Below are 19,120 nucleotides of genomic sequence, written 5' to 3'. Positions count from 1 at the left end.
TTGCTTTTGATCAGAATTTCCTCATAGGGTGGCTCTTCAAAGTCCTAATTGGAAACCAGGACTCGAGGACTCTCCAGGAGAAGACTGGGGTGCCCAAGGGTTCCGTTCTGGTAATGACTCTGTTCCTTGTCGCCATGAACGGTGTGTTTAGTTCACTTCCACCTTACATTTACGTCTTTGTCTATGCCGAAGATATATCGCTGGTGATCGTTGGCGACACTCCATGCCGCACGCCGTCAGGGCTGTCCATCTCTGGGCCATCTCGGTAGGCTTCACTATGATCGTCTCGGTAGGCTTTACTATTTGCACGACGGGACGGTACCCGATCCAAGAGGTGGTACACTCCTCTGCTGAGGGCGCCGCGATAGCCAAGATCAATAGTGTGTTGTAATGTAGTTGCTATGCCCCACCAAGGTTGCCATTAGAACAGTTGAACCAGATGATCGATAGGCTATCGTCTGACCTAGCGGGTCGTAAGCCAGTTGTCATAGCAGGAGATTTTAACGCTTGGGCAGTGGAGTGGGGCAGTGGAGTGGGGCAGCCGCATCACCAATCGAAGGGGTCAAGTGTTACTAGAGGTGCTAGCGAAGCTTGACGAAGTGCTAGTCAATGATGGTTCCGCTAGCACGTTCAGAAGGAACGGGGTCGAGTCATGGATTGAGGTAACGTTTGTAAGTCCTGGTCTGGCCCCAGACTTGGACTGGAGGGTGAACGAGGATTACACCCATAGTGATCATCTAGCAATTCGCTTCAAGATCAACTATGGCGTGCAACATCCGAAGTCCGGGGATCCCTGTCAGGTCTGTGGGTGGAGAACCAATCACTTCGACAGCGAAGTTTTCACCGCGGCCCTGGGACTGGAAGCCAACACTGAAGGTCTAAGCGGAAATGCGTTAGTAGCTGTCCTATTACGCGCGTGCGACGCCACCATGTCGAGGAAAGTCCTGGCGAGAAATGCCAGACACCTGGTATACTGGTGGAGTTCCGAGATTGCGGTTCTTCGATTAACCTGCCTCAAGGCTAGACGAAGGATGCAACGTGCCCGTATCGAGAATGAAAGAGCGAACCGCCGTGATGTGTTTCAAACTGCGAGACTGGCCTTTAACAAGACCATCAAGAGTAGTAAGAGAGCGTGTTTCGACAACCTATGCGAAGGAGCCAACGCGCATCCGTGGAGTGACGCCTTCAGGATAGTGATGCCAAGACCTAAGGGAGCTCTTAATTCCCCGCAATATGGGTGCGGCCGAAATGGTGGCTTCGGTGATGAACGAAGAGTTACACGCGGTTGCCACATTCCTGGTAACGAACAAAGCTCTAGGGCCTGATGGAGTTCCGAACAGCGCTCTCAAGGCAGCACTGGCAACACTGAAGAAGTTAAGCCACGGCTAAACAAAGCTCCTCTTTCTCGCTTGTTTTTATGTTGTTTCGACGCCCTAAAATTCGTTCGTGTTTGTCCGCGCGTTTCGTGTTGAGTGTTACTATCAGCAAATGATGTTTTACGACCGCTGAACAGTGAACAGTGTATATTAACATTGTGAAAAAATATATATCAGCTATTTTCATCCACATCAACTTGCTGCGGGCTTTCTGGAACAGCACCTACCAGATAATACGAGAAGCTGCATTGCCGCTTACAACGCTGCATATTGGTAGGCGTATCGCCCCGTCGTCGTACAGCTTAAAGCTACACCCATCTGTGTTGCATACTTGCATGCAATCGGCTTCTACCGGCATCGCACCGTCACATTCCGGAACTTTGTACCTGTTTTCCTGTGGCTCATCCTGTCATGGAACACTGCCAAATATGCTCAAGATCTATGAGATCAGAGAGAGCAGTAGTTTGTAGTGGAACGTGCGGAGGCATTTATCATCTCACGTGTGCGGGACTAACCAAATCCCAACATGCATCTTGGACAGCAAAAGTGGGCCTTTTTTGGTTTTGCGATTCTTGCCGCCTCAATTTTAAGCCTGCAGTGTACGAGCGAGACAAAACCATAAGTCGTTCTACGTCACACCTTTCGCGCCGGACCAGAGTGAAGACGATGTTAAATTGCATGTCGTCGACATTTCTAATGCAGACCCATCACTAATAAAAGTGACTAAATTGGTTCCTCGAGGGAAAAACACAGCCGATCTCTCCTTCGTATCGTTCAAAATCACCGTTTGTAAATCCTATTCGAAAATCATCAGCGATGCCTGGTACTGGCCGGAAGGAATAACAGTACGATCGTTCGAACTGAACCAAAAAAATGGACCTACTCTACGCATGCCGAACAACAGATGAACTTGAAAGCTCTCAATGTAAATCGAATCTCCTATACAACGTACCCAGGACGCACAGCATCAGGCACATTGGAAGCCCCAACGCCCCCCATCAAAGTCGTGACCCTCCAGCCAGCGTCCAACAGCCGTCCTGGTCCTGTGTTTGGGTCCGGTGAAAGGGGCTTCCAGCCTGCATCATCAGGCAAGTACAATCGATCAAAGAACAACAATCGCTCTGATGATATTTCATCCAACAGCCGCCAAACAATCTTCGACTCGGATTTTCCCATCTGTAATCCACCAACGATTCATCGTCCGGGACGCACAACGAAAAGCACTTTGGAAGCCCTGAAGCCCCCCACCACAGTCGCGATCATCCAGCCAGCGGCCAACAGCCGTCCCGGCCCTGTGGTTGGGATCTGTGTAAGGGGCTTCCAGCCTGTGCGATCAGGCAAGTACAACCCTGTTACGAACACTGCTGGCTCTGAAGCTATTTCTCCCAATAGTCACACCGATTTCTACGATTCGCATCGCTATATAACATGCAACCTAGCAATTCAACATCCGGGGCGCACGAAAAAAAGCACTTTGGAAGTCCCGGAGCCCCCCACCACAGTCGCGACCATCCAGCCAGCGAACAACAGCCGTCCCGGCCCTGTGGTTGGGATCGGTGTAAGGGACTTCCAGCCTGTGCGATCAGGCAAGTACAATACCATCGAGCACACTGCTTGCGCTGATAATGTTTCCTCTCGCAGCTGCTTTCCCTGCTCTATAGACGAGTCAGATACGAATGTGCAGCCATCAGTGCCAGTCGGACCCTTGGGATATAAGCCTCTCTCATTCTACTACCAGAACGTCAGGGGATTGCGCACAAAGATCGAAAGTCTACGTATGTCAATGGGGAGTTGGGACTACGATGTGCTTATTTTCACAGAAACTTGGCTCCATTCCGACATCTCGAATGCAGAAATTAGTTCAGACTACACTATTTACCGTGGTGATCGCAGTGAATCAACAAGCCTACATTCACGTGGCGGGGGCGTGTTGATTGCTGCCAAAAACAATCTCGATTGTGACACAGTATCTCTAATGAACTGCAACAACCTTGAACAAGTCGCAATCCGCATCAAGTTAGAAAATCGTTCTATATACATAATCGCCATTTACCTCCCGCCTAACACTAGTTCTGAACTCTATTCTACCCACGTCGACGCGGTACAAAGTATTATCGAGCAATCTTCAGAGTCCGATATTATTTTGTCAATTGGGGATTTCAATCTACCTAACTTGCACTGGCAGCTGGACCACGACATCAACGGATACGTCCCTCAAATATGTCCACCGATCCTGAGAGAATTCTTATCGAGACTTTGTTTGCCACTAGCATGCGCCAGATGAACGGTTTCTGTAACCATAATGGAAGACTTCTAGATCTCGCTTTCGTTAACCTACCTGAATACTTCGATCTTTTGCTGCCATCTTCCCCGATGCTGCCGTTAGACGCACATCACGAGCCTTACATCTTGCTTCTTGATGATCCTGGTCCGGAGTCCGTCAATCCTGGCGATCGAGATGCGAGCTTCACATTCGATTTCAAAACATGTGATTTCAACACTGTGAACAGAAGATTTGCCGATGTACATTGGGATCTACTGCTGGCCAACAAAACAGTGAACGAGATGGTCCAAATCTTCAACGAAAAGATTAACGCAATCATCAACGATCATGTTCGAAAAAGACGCGCGGTTCTAACGCGGACTTTAACAAGCCATGGTGGACTTTTGAGTTGCGGAACCTCCGTAACAATCTCAGGAAATCTCGCAGGCGTTATTTCCGGTCAAGATCCGCTAACGATAGAGACATCGTTCGTAAACTGGAAATGTCATATAAGTCGCTTCTCTCCTCCTCATACAACGAGTACATCACGAGGATCCAGTCGAAAGTTAAAAACGACCCTTCTTGCTTCTGGGATTTCGTAAAGAAACGAACATCCATCAACAGAATTCCACCACGTGTGAACTACGAAGACAACATCGCACAATCCAACACTGAAGCTGCCGACCTTTTTGCTGATTTCTTCGAAAAGGTGTTCACCAAATCGCCGTCCGCGCAACGAAACAACTTCTTCGCTCACATTCCTACTCATGACATCGCTTTGCCCATCATTCAGTTTTCTCCAGATGAGATACAATACGCCCTCGAAAATCTTGACGGTAATAAAGGCGCTGGCACGGACGGCTTTCCCCCCCTCCTCTTTAAAAATTGTGCTACAACTCTGAATGGACCGATTACAAAAATCTTCAACTGCTCCATGAGTGAAAGGACGTTCCCGACGGTATGGAAAATGGCGCGAATCACACCGATCTACAAATCAGGCAACTGTAGCAGTGTCAACAACTATAGAGGCGTTTCTATACTTTGTTGCATAGGCAAGGTTTTGGAACAGCTGGTACACAAAATCGTATATGGAATAGCGTCTCCACTCATCTCTAATACACAGCACGGTTTCATGAAGCAGCGTTCTACAACGTCGAACTTGATGTGTTACACAACAGAAGTGTCACGAGAAGTTGAATCAAGGCGACAAGTGGATTCCATATATATAGACTTTGCTAAGGCGTTTGATACTGTTCCGCATCTAATTATTGTCGACAAAATTAGGCACATTGGTTTCCCAGGATGGTTTGCGGAATGGGTTTTGTCGTATCTTACAGGCCGACAAGCGTTTGTGGCTGTCAACAACACACCTTCCCGGATGATACGCATATCTTCTGGAGTACCCCAAGGAAGCGTTCTTGGTCCACTTCTTTTCAATATCTTCATTAACGACCTGAATACATTGATTTCATCGTCTAAACAGTCATTCGCCGACGACCTTAAATTTTACCGTGTTATTTTCTCCCAATCGGACTGTGAAGAGATGCAGGCTGATATCGATAAAATACTGATATGGTGCAACAACAACGGTATGCTCGTGAACGAAAAGAAGTGCAGTGTTATTTCCTTCACACGACTGGAAAACCCTGTGAATTACCAGTACACATTGGGAACAGCTTCACTGAACAGAGTACACTCAGTCTGCGACTTGGGAGTGACTGTTGATTCAAAGCTCAGATTCAATGAGCATATTGGAATCATAACGGCAAGAGCATTTGCGACATTAGGATTCATTCGACGCCATGCCTCCTGTTTCACCGACATCTATTGTTTGAAAACACTATACTGTTCACTAGTACGCAGCACTCTCGAATATGCAGCACCGGTTTGGTCCCCATATCAGCTGACACACATTCTTTCTATCGAACGAGTACAGAGGAAGTTTATAAGGTTTACACTGCGGGAGCTTCCATGGAGGGACCCCACCAATCTTCCCCATTACAAGGATAGATGTCAGTTGATTAATCTTCAGACGCTTAGCACCAGACGGGTAAATCAACAACGGATATTTATATTCGACCTACTCAACGGTATCATCGACTGTCCAGAGCTTCTAGAACAGATCCCAATTAACGTTCCTTCACGGCGACTTCGCCATTCACCGTTTTTTACCCTTCCACACCACAGAACTAACTATGGTTTTTACAATCCATTCGATTCTTGTTTACGTTCGTTCAATGATGTGGCTGATGTGTTTGATTTTAATATGTCAAAAACTATGTTTGTTAATAGAATTAAGGAATTAGATTAGGTATTTTTATATAAGATCAACAGTCTGTACGAATTATTCGAAGACGGTGTTAAATAAATAAATAGCGAACCCGAACATGTTCAGGCTAGCTATGCAGATGGCTAGATGGCTAGGCTAGATGCCTAGATGAATGTAGGTAGATTCCCCGAAAGATGGAAAAGACAGAAACTGGTGTTGTTGCGGAAGGCCGGGAAGTCGCCGGGCGACCCATCGGCGCATAGACCAATCTGTCTTATAGACATGACGGGCAAGTTGCTAGAGAGGATCATCCTTAACAGGCTGACCCCGTACTCAGAGGGTACGAACGGTCTGTCAAGCAATCAGATCGGTTTTCGCAAGGGTAAGTCCACGTTGGACGCTACTAACTCGGTAGCGCAAAAACCGCCGAGATAGCGATCCAGAAAAAGGGGAGGTATTCGATACTGTGCGTTAGTGACACTTGATATGAAGAACGCATTCAACAGCGCGAGCTGGGATGCCATCGTCCTCTCGTTACACCTGCTTAGCCTGCCGGTGGGCCTGTACCGGATTTTGGAGCGGAAGTGGAGAGCGTGTACCGCTTGATCCCTACCGCACGATATCACACGATGCAGCCTGCGTGATTGCGAGCATGATGCCAGTCGGGCTGGTCATCCGGGAAGACGAGGATTGTTTCGAGCAACGTGGCATCAGAGAAGCCCGCGAACGAATTAGGGTGACTGGTTGTTAGATGGCAGCGCTAGTGGGATAACTCTAAAGGTAAGTGGACCCACCGGTTGATACCTAACATATTGCGCTGGGTGGGGAGAACCCAAGGGAAGTTCACTTCCATCAGACACAATTCCTGTCAGGCCATGGCTGCTTCCGGCAGTACCTTCACAGGCTTGGGCACGCGAAGAGCCCCGTCTGCCCTGACTGCCCAGGTGTTGATGAAACTGCAGTATGTCCTGTTCGTATGTCCTCATCGAAAGAAGAGCTATGCTAGACATTTGCGGTCGGGACACAACCGCGGATTGGGGCAGCAGGGACTTTGTCCAAGGGCTTGACGACCCCTCCCCATGGCCACTGCGAGTTAGACCGGGACCATCGTCCCTAACCCCTAATCCCAAGGCGTCAAACGACCCGTGCCGAGGGGATGCATGGCCAGGGGGGTGAAATAATAAGCTAGGCCTTTAACGGAGCCTGTGGGGTACCTGGGCACCCTCCACAGTAATTGTCCCTTACCGCGTTATGCTGGGCTCTGGCGTGGTGGACCTCTTTTCCCGAGCAACTCGTGGGACCAAAATGGAAAACCAAGTCAATTCTTCAATTAGTGGTAGTAGTGTAGGCGACAACCCCTTCGCAAGAGGTGGGTTGTTCAGGTCTCCGCCTAGGAGGCCAGAGGCAATAGTCGGCAGCTCAGTGCGCAGCGCCAGCGTGGGTCACTCAACCTTCCTCTCGGCTATAAAAACGCCGGAAGGGGTTATTGACGGTCCATGGCTTGTGAAGGCGATGAACCGCAAACGCGATGGGCTTTCGGCCTTTGAGGTGGCGACGGAACAGCTGGACGCCATCATCGACTTTGCGTCATCGAAGCATAATATCAGCAAGGACCTCAAGAGGAGTTTGCAGAAACTTCGAAAGTCGATGCTGGACGCCAAGCTGGAGAGGGCGGTCGGGACGGCCAAGTGTAAACCCGCGAAATCGGTGGAGTCGAGGTCTACCCAGACTGAGGCCCAAGGATTCGCGGACTCGGGCAAGGTCGAGTCGACCGAAGGCGTGCCAGCTAAGACGGTGGTGCCAAAGTCTACCCAGACTGAGGCTCAAGTATTTGCCGGTACGTCGGGGGTGACTACTCCAACGGAGCAGACACAAAAACGGGGGAGACAGTCTCCAGGGGATGAGCTCCCTGGGGGCCGCTCCAAAACGCGGAGGGTTACTACCCCGAACAAGGGTAGTGGGGCTGGGAAGCTGAACCCCGGTCAGGTACCTCCAAAACCGGGGGAGGAAGGACCTGGAAAGGTCCGTCCACTCAGGCAAGACGGTGGTAAGGGGTTACGGCAGGCTGAAAGTTCTCAGCCGCACCAGACCAGGGAAATAGAGGGGAATGACGCCTCCTGGACCCTGGTCAAGAACAAGAGGAAACCGAAGACGTCAAGGGCCGAAAAGAAGGCCCAGGCGAATGAGGGTAGCAAGAAGTCTAGGGTAGGCGCCAATCGCTCCAGGGGCGATGCCCTAATCATCACGGCGGACGAGGCTAAGTACTCGGATGTTTTGAAGGGGATGAGGAGTGACGTCAAGCTCGGTGAACTCGGCGCCGACGTACGTCGAATAAGACGTAAACGGATGAGCGAGATGATACTCGAGCTGAAGCGGGGCGTCTCGCAAAAGGGCGCCGCCTACAAGAAGTTGCCGGAGGAGGTCCTAGGCGAGACGGTCAAGGTGAGGGCACTCACGACGGAGGTGAATCTAAGGGTTAAAGACCTGGACGAGATCACTGAAGTCGAAGAGCTCGTCACGGCACTGCGGCGACAGTGTGAAGTGGAGACGCCCACCGCAGCCGTTCGGCTACGGAAAGGTCCGGCAGGGACACAGGTAGCATTGGTTCGGCTATCTGCAGCGGACGCCTCCAAGGTAGTCAAGTTAGGGAGCGTCAAGGTGGGATGGTCGGTATGCCCTGTGCGCATATACGAGCAACCCGAAGTTTGCTTCAAGTGCCTGGAACCGGGGCACAAGCAATGGGACTGCAAAGGCCCTGACAGAAGCAATCTCTGCCGACGCTGCGGATTGGAGGGACATAAGGCACAATGCTGCACGAACCCTCCCAATTGTTTGATTTGTTCCAGCAAAGCTGTGAACAGCAAGCACCCCATGGGGGCTCGATGTGCCCGGCGTTTAAGCGTGCTGCAAAATCAAAGTGCAGGTAAAGCAGCTGGCTTGCTCGGCTTCGCCCGAGTGTTTGGTGTGCGCAGGTTTAGAGGAAACGGCGGAACACGTGTTGTTCGTGTGCTCACGTTTTCGCGCAATGCGTGACCACATGCTTGCCACATGTGGTCTGGACACTACCCCGGACAAACTAGTTCGGAGGATGTGTAAAGACGAAGTTGGCTGGAACGCCGTTTTATCGGCTATCGCCCAAATCGTCTCGGAGCTACACAGAAGGTGGCGCGTGGACTCAAGGATGGCTAGTTCAGGCGCAAATAAGAGGTGGTCCAAGGGATCGGAGTCGGCTTCATGGGTCATACCGGTGGTCATGCTCTGTGGTCGAACTCGATCCTTTTATCGAACAAGTGGCCGCGCGAAGAACAACATGGTATCGTCGCTTTCGCGGCGTCGGTCAACCAGGCGGGTTCCGAGCCCGAGGACGGAAAGGGGTCCTCGTCAAGGCTGGGGCAGGCGTAGGCCTCGCGTCGGCAAGTCCCTCTGTGTGCTGGCGAATAGGCCCTATCGCAGAAAGGTCAATTTGGGGTGCACGCGGCATCATCATTCTTGATACCAGTCGTGCAGAGGGAAGCAGGCGCGAAGTCGACCCTGCCCACCTTCCGAGGACATAGGGCGTGGTAAGGCCACCTGGAAAGCCGGCAATGCGCTGGCACGATACCATGGTGTTCTTCTAAAAAAGCGAGTCACGATGTTCGATGCTGCAAGGACACGCAGCTAACCTCGAGGGTGCGTCATGCACTGGCCCCCCTTTGAAGCATTACTTTCTGGTTGTACCGAAGGGACGATGGGCTTGGCGGCAATGGAAACGGTTTAGCTGGTCGGGGATGCAGCCCTGCCTCCCTCATTGGAGGTGGCCCCTAACCCAGCACTTCCTGGTCAACCCAGGATGTCTGTTGAGCAGATTCCCCCTCCATTGTTTAGGAAGAAAAAAAAAAAAAAAAAAAGAGGATGTGCCAAGCGGTGGAGAAGTGGAACGCAGTTTCGACTGCAACCACTCAGATTGCCTGCAGCTTGCAGAGAATTTGGCGCGCCGAGCAGCAGTCGATAAGCATAACTAACTTGTAATTGGTTAGTTAGAGCGAAAACAGGCTGTGCGCGGGGAAGTGAATGAGAGGTTTGCACATGTCGAGGTAAGTGTCGCAGCGGGTGGCAACCGCAGTCGCCACCACGAGGCATGGCAGAAGAGTGAGCGCATAGGTGTTAGTATTGTCGGCGTAGCACCAACTTAGAATTCGGAAGTTGGGACTTCCGAACCGAACTTTTTTCCGAAGTTTTATCTGACATTGTTTAGCGCATTTCTAGGCGAATCCAGCGCACTACTTCCGAAGTTGGGAAAGTTGCCTGTATCTGGAGAAAAATCCAACTTCGTTATAAAAAGCGCTCTAACTTTGTTCCGGATAGACAATATGGACTGCATATGCCGAGGTAGGAGGGTAGTAGCGTAGAACTGTTGGTACCTATCGCTATCGACACCTGGAGGCATGGCAGATGTGATTAGAGTGAGCTTCCAAGTCAGCCTCGCGTGGCATGTTAAGGGCGAGCACCCAAGTCAGACTCGCATGGCATGTCAGAAATGAGAACCTAAGTAAGTCCCACATGGTGTGTCAGAGCGTGTGTCAGGAGGAGTGGCAGGGTGTGCTAGAGTGAGCAGAGCACCCAAATAAGTCTCAAATTGGTGTGCTAGAGCGTGAATCAGGTGGTTGGGTGAGCACCCAAGTTAGACTCATATGGTGCGTCAGAAAGTGTATCAGGGTGTGTCAGAGGGTATGTTAGAGAGTGCATCCAAATGAGCCTAATACGGGATGAGTGCCTTTGTGAGCGTGAATGAGCGAGTACATTAAGTACTGCCTATCCCCCAGAAGAAATGCTGAGAGGCAGTTCCTGGGGAACCAGGGCATTAGCAGAGAGGGTAACTCAAGTAACCTTTCGCTACTTGGGTGGGTTTAGTGGGTCGGCCATCTGCCAACCCCACTCTCTGAGTGATAATTCCAGGTGTCTGTTTGCCGAATTGTCTTCATCTCTCTATAAAAAAAAGACCATGGAGTTGGCGAATCTTTGACAAAAGGTCGAATAAAAAAAGTCAGACAAAAGTTAGACAAAAGGTCAAAAGGACAAAAGATCGATAGGACAAAAGGTCGAAAGAGACAAAAGGTCGATCAAGAACAAGTTTATAACAACTTGGTTTGTTAAATATCTTGGCTGTGCATATGCACAGCATATGTTTCGAAATGGACAAATTGATATGAAATTTGCGAAAAAGAATCCACGTGTCTTGGAGGGACTCGAACCCTCAACCTCCTACTCTCTAGATAGGCGTGCTAACCCCTACACAACAAGACCACTTAAAGGTCACGTTTGCGGAAAAGCCATCAGAATCCGAGTACCAACCTCCACCGCGGTTAGCTCTCTTTTTTGCAAATTGAATATCTTTCGGATGCTTGATTTGCCCAATCTCCACATTTGCTTTACTGTTGTATATCCACAGCCAAGCGAGTGCACATTGTTTATTAAACGAGAGGATCGCACTCCATGCCCCCCAGCAACGGACTGGGCGGGACGGTATAGAATGCGAATTCAATCGCACTCTGCTGTGTCAAAGGCTTGCTTGGCTAAAGCATTTGATGAGTTTGATTGCCTTTTACGTAAGCGGTCGCGTGTACTCAGACGACTAATGACGGTGAAAGACCGACACTTGATTACAATTAATTGCATATTATTCGGCAACTCGGCCGTACGAAAACCATTTTTTTGTTAAATATCTTGTTCTGTTTTGATTTAAGAAATGAATAAAACTTGTATGTATTGTGCGAGATTGATTATCTCCGTTTCAGTTTCTTGTCTATTTCGACCTTTTTTCCGTTCGACGTTTTGTCTTTTTGACCTTTTTTCCTTTTCGACCATTTGTTCTTTCGACCTATTGTCTTGCGAACTTTTGTTTTTCGACCTTTTGTTTTTCGGCCTTTTGTCCTTTCAACATTTTGACATTTCAACTTTTTGTCTTTCGACCTTTTGTCCATGACCCTGAGTAGGTGTTGGGGTCACCGGAACCAGCACGACTATCTCGGGTAGTCTTTCGGACATATGTACTATATTCGCGGCCGAATTAGCTGCGACTCTCATCGCCGCCACATCACGTCCAGCAAGCCCGTTCTTGTCCTATCGGATTGTGCTAGCGTTATTTCCGCACTTCAGAGCGAAACGCCTAAGCACCCATGGATCCAAGGTGTCCTGCGGAATGCCTGGCAACATTAGGCCCGACCACCTTGCCGAGGCCGGCGATTTGCGCCAGCCGTGCCTGTAGGAGACAGAAAAACCTGGATTCGAAAGACAATGCTGGACTACTGGGAATTGTCCTGGAGGGCTATCACTAATGGACAGCTGCGGAAAATGGAGACCTTGATGTTTCATTTGTATGGGAGCCCCCCTTTTTAACGAGGGGAGGGTCTCGAATCATCTTTGGAATTTTCCCTGGCCCCAAAACCCTCTGCATACAAATCTACACACCGATCGGTTCAGTAGTTTCCGAGTCTATAAGGGTTAGACAGACATAAATTCATTTTTATGTATACAAGATTATTACACTTACATGAAGGCTTCCTCCTCTGGCGGAAAGGCCCGTGTCGTTCGCAAATAACGATTTTTGACTACCCGATGGTAAATCAAGTAAATAATTCAAAATTCCCAAAAATCTGGCACCTTTGGTACCGGTGAAATGCAACAGGTTATCATCTGATTCGGCCCCCATACCCGCCAAGAGTTGTGAGCATTTTCTCCCGCTCTCAGCAATATAACCGAACTACGTACGACCCGAATCGGATCCGAACCCGAGAAGAACGACGGACACATCGTCTGTTGCCTTATGCTTCGCTTCCGTCCAAGCATGCAAGGATGCAAGCATCCAATGGAGCCGCATCCCAGCAGCAGCAGTAGTACAGTTAGTATCCTTTCGGTTGGCCGTGCTGCTGCTTGCCACTTAGCCAATCTCGACCGCTTTTGGGGTCCTTTCGCGCCCTTCGTCCGTTTTTTGTTCGGGATGTCACAGGTGGATTGGCTGCTGCCTGGTTAAGCTTTTGGGCCCTCTGTCCGGATTTTGGCCGTTCAGTCGGTTTCGTTACTTGACGTCGTTGAGATCACGCGAAACGTGGCGCCGTCGTCGGTGATTGGTTCGAGCTTTGTGTTTAGTTGGGAAATTGAGTTGGGTGATTGTTGATGGCTTTTCCGGTGGGGAATAGCTCGGCATTCGATAAACTTGAGACAGATTAAACTAATTGAAATTAAAACAAGGAAGTTGTGTAAACGATCCGGTGAAGTGTTGAAGTTTTATCTTCTGACTTCGGTGCATTATTCATTGTCAGTTTGAAAAGCTTGTTGTGCTGCACCGAGAAGTTGAAGTGGACAAAAAAAATTCAAAAGTGCTTATCAAGCACCAGTTGGTCGATGATAAGGGATGACGGAGTTGTGCTGCGAGATTGTTTCCGCAGTTTTTTCTTATTCTGCTGCTTAGTCCTTGTTAGCAGCGTGTTGATGATTATTACTTTATAATGGAGAAGAAGTGGTGAGAAGTTTCCGTCTTCTCAAGCGGCAAGAATACACCGGGAAGTGAATGGGAAGTTGGGTTTGAGTGAAAAGAAAAATGAATTATTGGCTGAAGCTGAGAATATAAGTTGTGTTTCTGTGTCAAGTGAAGGAAGGCAAGCGAATAAAAAACCGTGAGCTGAGCAGCAGCTGTTGGTTGCCGTTGTGCAAGAAAAGGTAGGGCAGTTCGATGAGAAAATAGCAAAGTAAATCAGAAAAGTGGAAAAGCGTGGAAATTCGCTGCAACTGCAAAACTCGTGATGGAGGGGAGCACTGCGATGGTGGATGGATTGTGAGGCTTATTGCTGGACTTGGTTGCTAGAAGCGGAGAGTGGCTATCGCCACCAGAGCTCGGATGAGTTTCAATTGTTGTGTACGTGTGCAGTAGGAAATTGTATCGTTGCCGGTGTTCGGTACTTTTATCCACTGTTATGCTCCTGCCGCGTTGCTCATGATAATAAATGAAATTTGATGTCGTACCATCAATCTTAATCACAAAGAAATAATGGTTCTTGGTTGGTGCTTGTCGAGGTAGGTACCTACAACGCAGAAAGTATTCAGAAGTTGAAAGGATCATCCGTTGCTATGTTGTTTGAATATTGGAATTGAAGATAGTTGATGTTGTTCAGCAGAGTGTTAATTGTGCAGCTTAGAGAGTAAGTGCACCGTTGTTGGAATCCTCGTCATACTGCATGCTGTGATGATAGTTGAGGTTGAGAATAATGTAATGAGTTGGCACTTTTTCCTTGAAGATGAATAGTTCAATTAGCTTCAGTTTCGGAGTCAGTTGCAATTATAAGTGGCAAATAAAATTAAATGTTTCAAGTTGTACTCAGGAAAAGCAGCTGCACACATCACGTGTGGATTCATCACGTTTAGGTAGATAAGTTTTAATAGATAAATATTGGAATTTTCACGTTTTAGCTGAAATTAACTCATATGGCTAGAGTTTATTTTACCTATTTCATCAATAATAATGTAATACTAAAACGACTAACTGAGATGCCACACCACTGCACTGGCGGAGTTAGGCTGGGGCACGATGGCACACGTAACCCACCACAACGAATATTTCCTTTGCTTTCCTTAAGTCATTTTCGAGAGAAATCCTGCTGAAGTTCTGAAAAAATCCCAAGAAGAATTTCGAAGGAATTTCCCAGAATTTCTTCCTAGAGCTTCAGAAGGTATTTCTTAAGGAATTACTCGAAGAATTTCATTGAGAAAATCCTGAAATATTTGCTGTTTCTAAATGAATTCCTGATGGAATTATTGATAAAACTTCCTAAAGAATTATTAGGAATGCACGAAAGAATTTCGAATGGCATTTACAAGCAACTACCTATATTTTTATATACATTTTTAGATTTCTATAGGAATTCCTTAGAAAATTACTCCAGAAACTCCTACAAAACTTTCTTCAGGAGCGTCTGGAATTTCTTCGGGAATTCTTTCAAAAATCTGGACAGTAGTGAAACAAAAACCTGATTGAATCTGGAATTAAGACTTCATGCCAATAAAAACAAAAGTATAGGGATTGCAGTCGATCCATACCCATGCTTCTTCGCATATTTTTAAGAGTTCTTTGGGAATTTTCTTCAGGAGTTGCTTCGGAAATTTCTTCGAAATTTCCAGGTGATTTTTTTAATTTGAATTTATCCAAAAGTTCGGTCGAAAAATCCATCCAGATATTTTTTTTTGTAGAAAATACCTCCTGGAATAAATTTGATTAGTCATAAGAATCCCATCGTAAATATCTCTAAGTAATCTATCAGAGCAAGACCATGCTGAGGGTGGCTGGGTTCGATTCCCGGTGCCGGTCTAGGCAATTTTCGGATTGGAAATTGTTTCGACTTCCCTGGGCATAAAAGTATCATCGTGTTAGCCTCATGATATACGAATGCAAAAATTGTAACCTGGCTTAGAAACCTTGCAGAATAACTGTGAAAGTGCTTAATGAACACTAAGCTGCGAGGCGGTTCTGTCCCAGTGTGGGGATGTAATGCCAATAAGAAGAAGAAGAATCTATCAGAAATTCCTCCAGTGATTCATTACAAAACGCCCCATGTTTTATTTTTTTTTTAAATGAATTTAAAATTATCTTTAAGGAATTCTTTCGGATATTCCTTGAAAACTTTTGCTTATAATTATTTCAGAAATTCCTCGCTTTAGCAAAACTTTCAGAAATTCTTCTATTGGTATTCTGGAGGAATATCTGAAAGAACTCCTGAATGAAATTCTTCCATTCTTGAATTCTTCTGGGCATACTTCCAAGAAATCCTTCGGAATTATCTCCAGAGATTTTTTTTTTAAATTCTTAGGAAATTACTTCGCTGCTAGTTCTAGGAATTCTTTTGGTAATGGAAGATATTTCTCTTTAAAACTCCTATAGGAACACCTTAGAGAAAGCCTTACGAAATCCTTGCGTCTTGAGAATTTCTTTTAGAAATTCCTTCGGAAATTATTTCAGAAATTCCTTCAGAAATTTCTCTAGGAATTTTAAACTCTCTTAACGAATTATATTAAGAAATTCTTCGGAAACTCTTTTAGAAATTCCTTCGGAAATCGCATCAAGAATTATTTTGGATATTTGGTCGGAATTCTTAAGGAAAATGCTTCGGAAATGACTGCTTGAGGAAATTGTTTCAGGAAAACCTTCCGCAATTCCTTTAGGGGAATTTCTTTATCAATTCCTTTACAAATCGCTTTAGGAATTCCTGGGCAAGTTGGCAAGTCTTTTGCACTTTTTTAGAAATTACTTCAGCAATTATTTACGGAATTTCTTGAAGAAATGTTTCCAGTAGTTTTTTAGAAATCCCTTCCGAATCTTCAAGAAGAAGTTCTTGGGATGCATTTGAAATTTCTTTAGGAATTCTTTCCAATTTTTTTTCAGGAGTTCCTTCGGACATTTCTCCGGCAATTCATATGGAAATTCATTTGAAATTTCCTTTAGAAACTAATGTGTAAATTCCTTTAGTATTTCCTATTTAATTCTTTAATAAGTTTCCGGAAAAAATCTTCCAACAATAAATAATTCCTGCGGGAGTTTTACCAAAAGGATTTGATGAAGGAGGATTCCAAGAAAAATTTCCCTGGACAAATGTAGAAAGAACTTCCTGGCGTAATTTTCACAAAAGAATTTCTGAAGGAGTTCCCTTAAAATATTCCGAAGGTATTTCTAAAACAACTTCTGTAAGTATTCCTGAAGGAAATCGCGAAGGATTTTCCTTAAGTAATTAAATTTCAAAAGAAATTCAAATGAATTCCTAAAAACATTTCCTATGGTATTTCTAAAAGAATTTCTGAAGAAATTCCTAAAAGAACTTAAGGAAATTTTCGATATTTTCTCTGAATTGTCAAAGGAATGTCTTGAGGAATTTCCAAAGGAATTTCTGGGTTTATTTCCGAAGTAATTTCCAGAGGATTTCGTGGAGAAATCCCTGGAAGAAATTTTAAAAGATTTTTTAGAAAAATGTCTAAAGAAATAATCTTAGAATGACGGAAGATCCATCAGAAAGTTCTTTGGAAAATCCATTAAGAATTCGATCGGAAATTTCTAAGGAAATTCCGAAGGAATTACTGGAGAATTTTCCGAGGGAATAGAATTTCCGATAGAATCCAAAGGAATTCCTGAAATATTTTTCGAAGGTGTTCCAGCAGCAATCATAGAGGTATTTTCTTCAAGAAATATTTAATGATATAGGGGAACTGCTCCTGGAATTCATGTCATGGCTCCGATAATCATCCCATCGAAAACAAAACAATGGAAAGCAGTTCGATTTGTTTCTTATTGTTGTGATTTTTTCAGTAGTGAGCACGCATATTAACAAAAAGAAGGGACAAAATTGGTGCTGTATTTCTTTGTTTCGTGATAAGATGAATATATGGTCAGTGAGATGGAGATCGGGACAGTTCCCCATACGTTTATTTTTAATATGAAGATACAGAACAAAGTCTGCGCTTCAACCTATATGCGACAAACATATAGCGATGCGTTGCATATTATTATCAGATGCAACACTGTTCAGCTCCTAGATGTTGGACAGGAAGTGATTATAAACTACCCGGGACTCCATCGATGTAGAAAATATTACGATGACCGCTTCATTTGAACGATTTTTTATACAATTGTTTGGATAAGACACCTCATCCCTAAAAGAAAAACTGCTTCGAATTTAAATTCTTGACAAATATCAGGCAAACTTAATTTCAGACTTTATTGAAGCCCACAGATGATAAGGAATGTAAGTTGAAAGATCACAAAAGTGGGACATGCTGCAGCATTTTCGAAAGCTGCTATAAGCGTGAGTTCTCAGCATACTTTAATTTTCTTTAACCTTTTGTCTGTGCTCTGGGGTCAATATGACCCCAGGCCACTTTGAGTGGCTGCCATTTTTTTAGTTTTCAACCGATTCTCCTAATTTTTGGTAGTTTGGTAAAACTCGCCGAGATCTGTCTCCTAGGTGCAAATTTGCTTGAAAAATCGTGAAAATATGCGCTACAGTGTACTTTTTTCAAAAAACTTACGTTGTCTGTGCTCTGGGGTCAAATTGACCCCAAATTGAAATTGCTATAACTTTTTAAATGTTTGGCCAATTTTGGATTTTTGGGGCTGTTTCGAAAGATAATTTAATCATCTTTCAGGTCGTTTCCAAAGATTGACTATAGGTGGGCGGATACCTCACGGGGCGGGGTTTTGTGAAAAAGGGTACAAAAGCAGTGATTTTTTATGCTTATTTTACTTATATCTGAAAATCCTACCCATTTTGAACTGCACCTTTTCAAAAAGGTGCAGGAAGGCGTGTGCTTTGACATGAGGCAATGATTAGTTTAGAGCTTGGTCGCTAGGTAGCGGTATATTTGAATTCATTGTTTTAGACTACTCAAGTAATTCCGATATGTATATGGAATTTGCCTCATTGTAAATATTCTTATCAAACAAATTTGAAATTTGTAAAGATGACGTCTTAACAAAGTTCGTCTGGTAAGAATGAACTGTCATGTGACGGAATAAATAATAAGAAAATTTACAAATAGGCTTCGCTAGTGTACTTGCAATATTCTTGCATATATGAAATATTGCTTTAGCTTGAGATCCCTCATACACAAGTTGTATTCGGCAACACTGTTGAGGATGTCTAGCACTACAAAGTGGTGCTCAATATAATGAGCACTTCTTCCAATTTTCAAATTTGTGCGATAAGCATTAAGCATATTTACACTGAGATGAATTCTATATATATATATATCGGAATATCTTGAGTAGTCTAAAATAATGAATTCAAATATACCACCACCTGGCGGCCGAGTTCTAAACTTATCAACGCCTCATGCCAAAGAACATGCCTTCCTGCATAACCTTTTTAAGAAAGGTGCAGTTCAAAATGGGTAGGATTTTCGGATATGAGCAAAATAATCATAAAAAAATACTGTTTTTGTACCCTTGTTCACTAAAACCCCTCCCCGCGATGTACCCACCCACCTATAGTCAATCTTTGGTAACGATCTTTCGAAACAGCCCCAAAAATCCAAAATTGGCCAAACATTTAAAAAGTTATAGCAACTTCAATTTGGGGTCAATTTGACCCCAGAGCACAGACAACGTAAGTTTTTTTGAACACAGACAGAAGGTTAACTATAAACACACTATCTTGAGCAGAGAATCCTGTAATTCATAGATAGGTTTATCAACTCTTC

General features: G+C 45.5%; 1 protein-coding gene across 3 annotated transcripts in view; it reads left to right on the top strand.

The window, feature by feature from the left end:
• Positions 1-12,791: 12,791 nt before the first annotated feature.
• The window catches only part of LOC134205695 (lachesin-like), a 678,152-nt gene continuing 671,823 nt past the window's right edge, over positions 12,792-19,120 (top strand). For 2 of the 3 annotated variants that reach the window (XM_062681222.1, XM_062681220.1), the window contains exon 1: positions 12,792-13,603. The gene's annotated coding sequence lies outside the window, so the exon portion shown is untranslated. The other variant, XM_062681221.1, reaches the window with a different exon arrangement.

This window comes from Armigeres subalbatus, chromosome 1, assembly GCF_024139115.2.
Source record: "Armigeres subalbatus isolate Guangzhou_Male chromosome 1, GZ_Asu_2, whole genome shotgun sequence".
NCBI classification, from domain to species: Eukaryota; Metazoa; Arthropoda; class Insecta; order Diptera; family Culicidae; genus Armigeres; species Armigeres subalbatus.
Note: the sequence above shows the minus strand (reverse complement) of the source record. Positions and strands in the feature narration are given on the sequence as shown.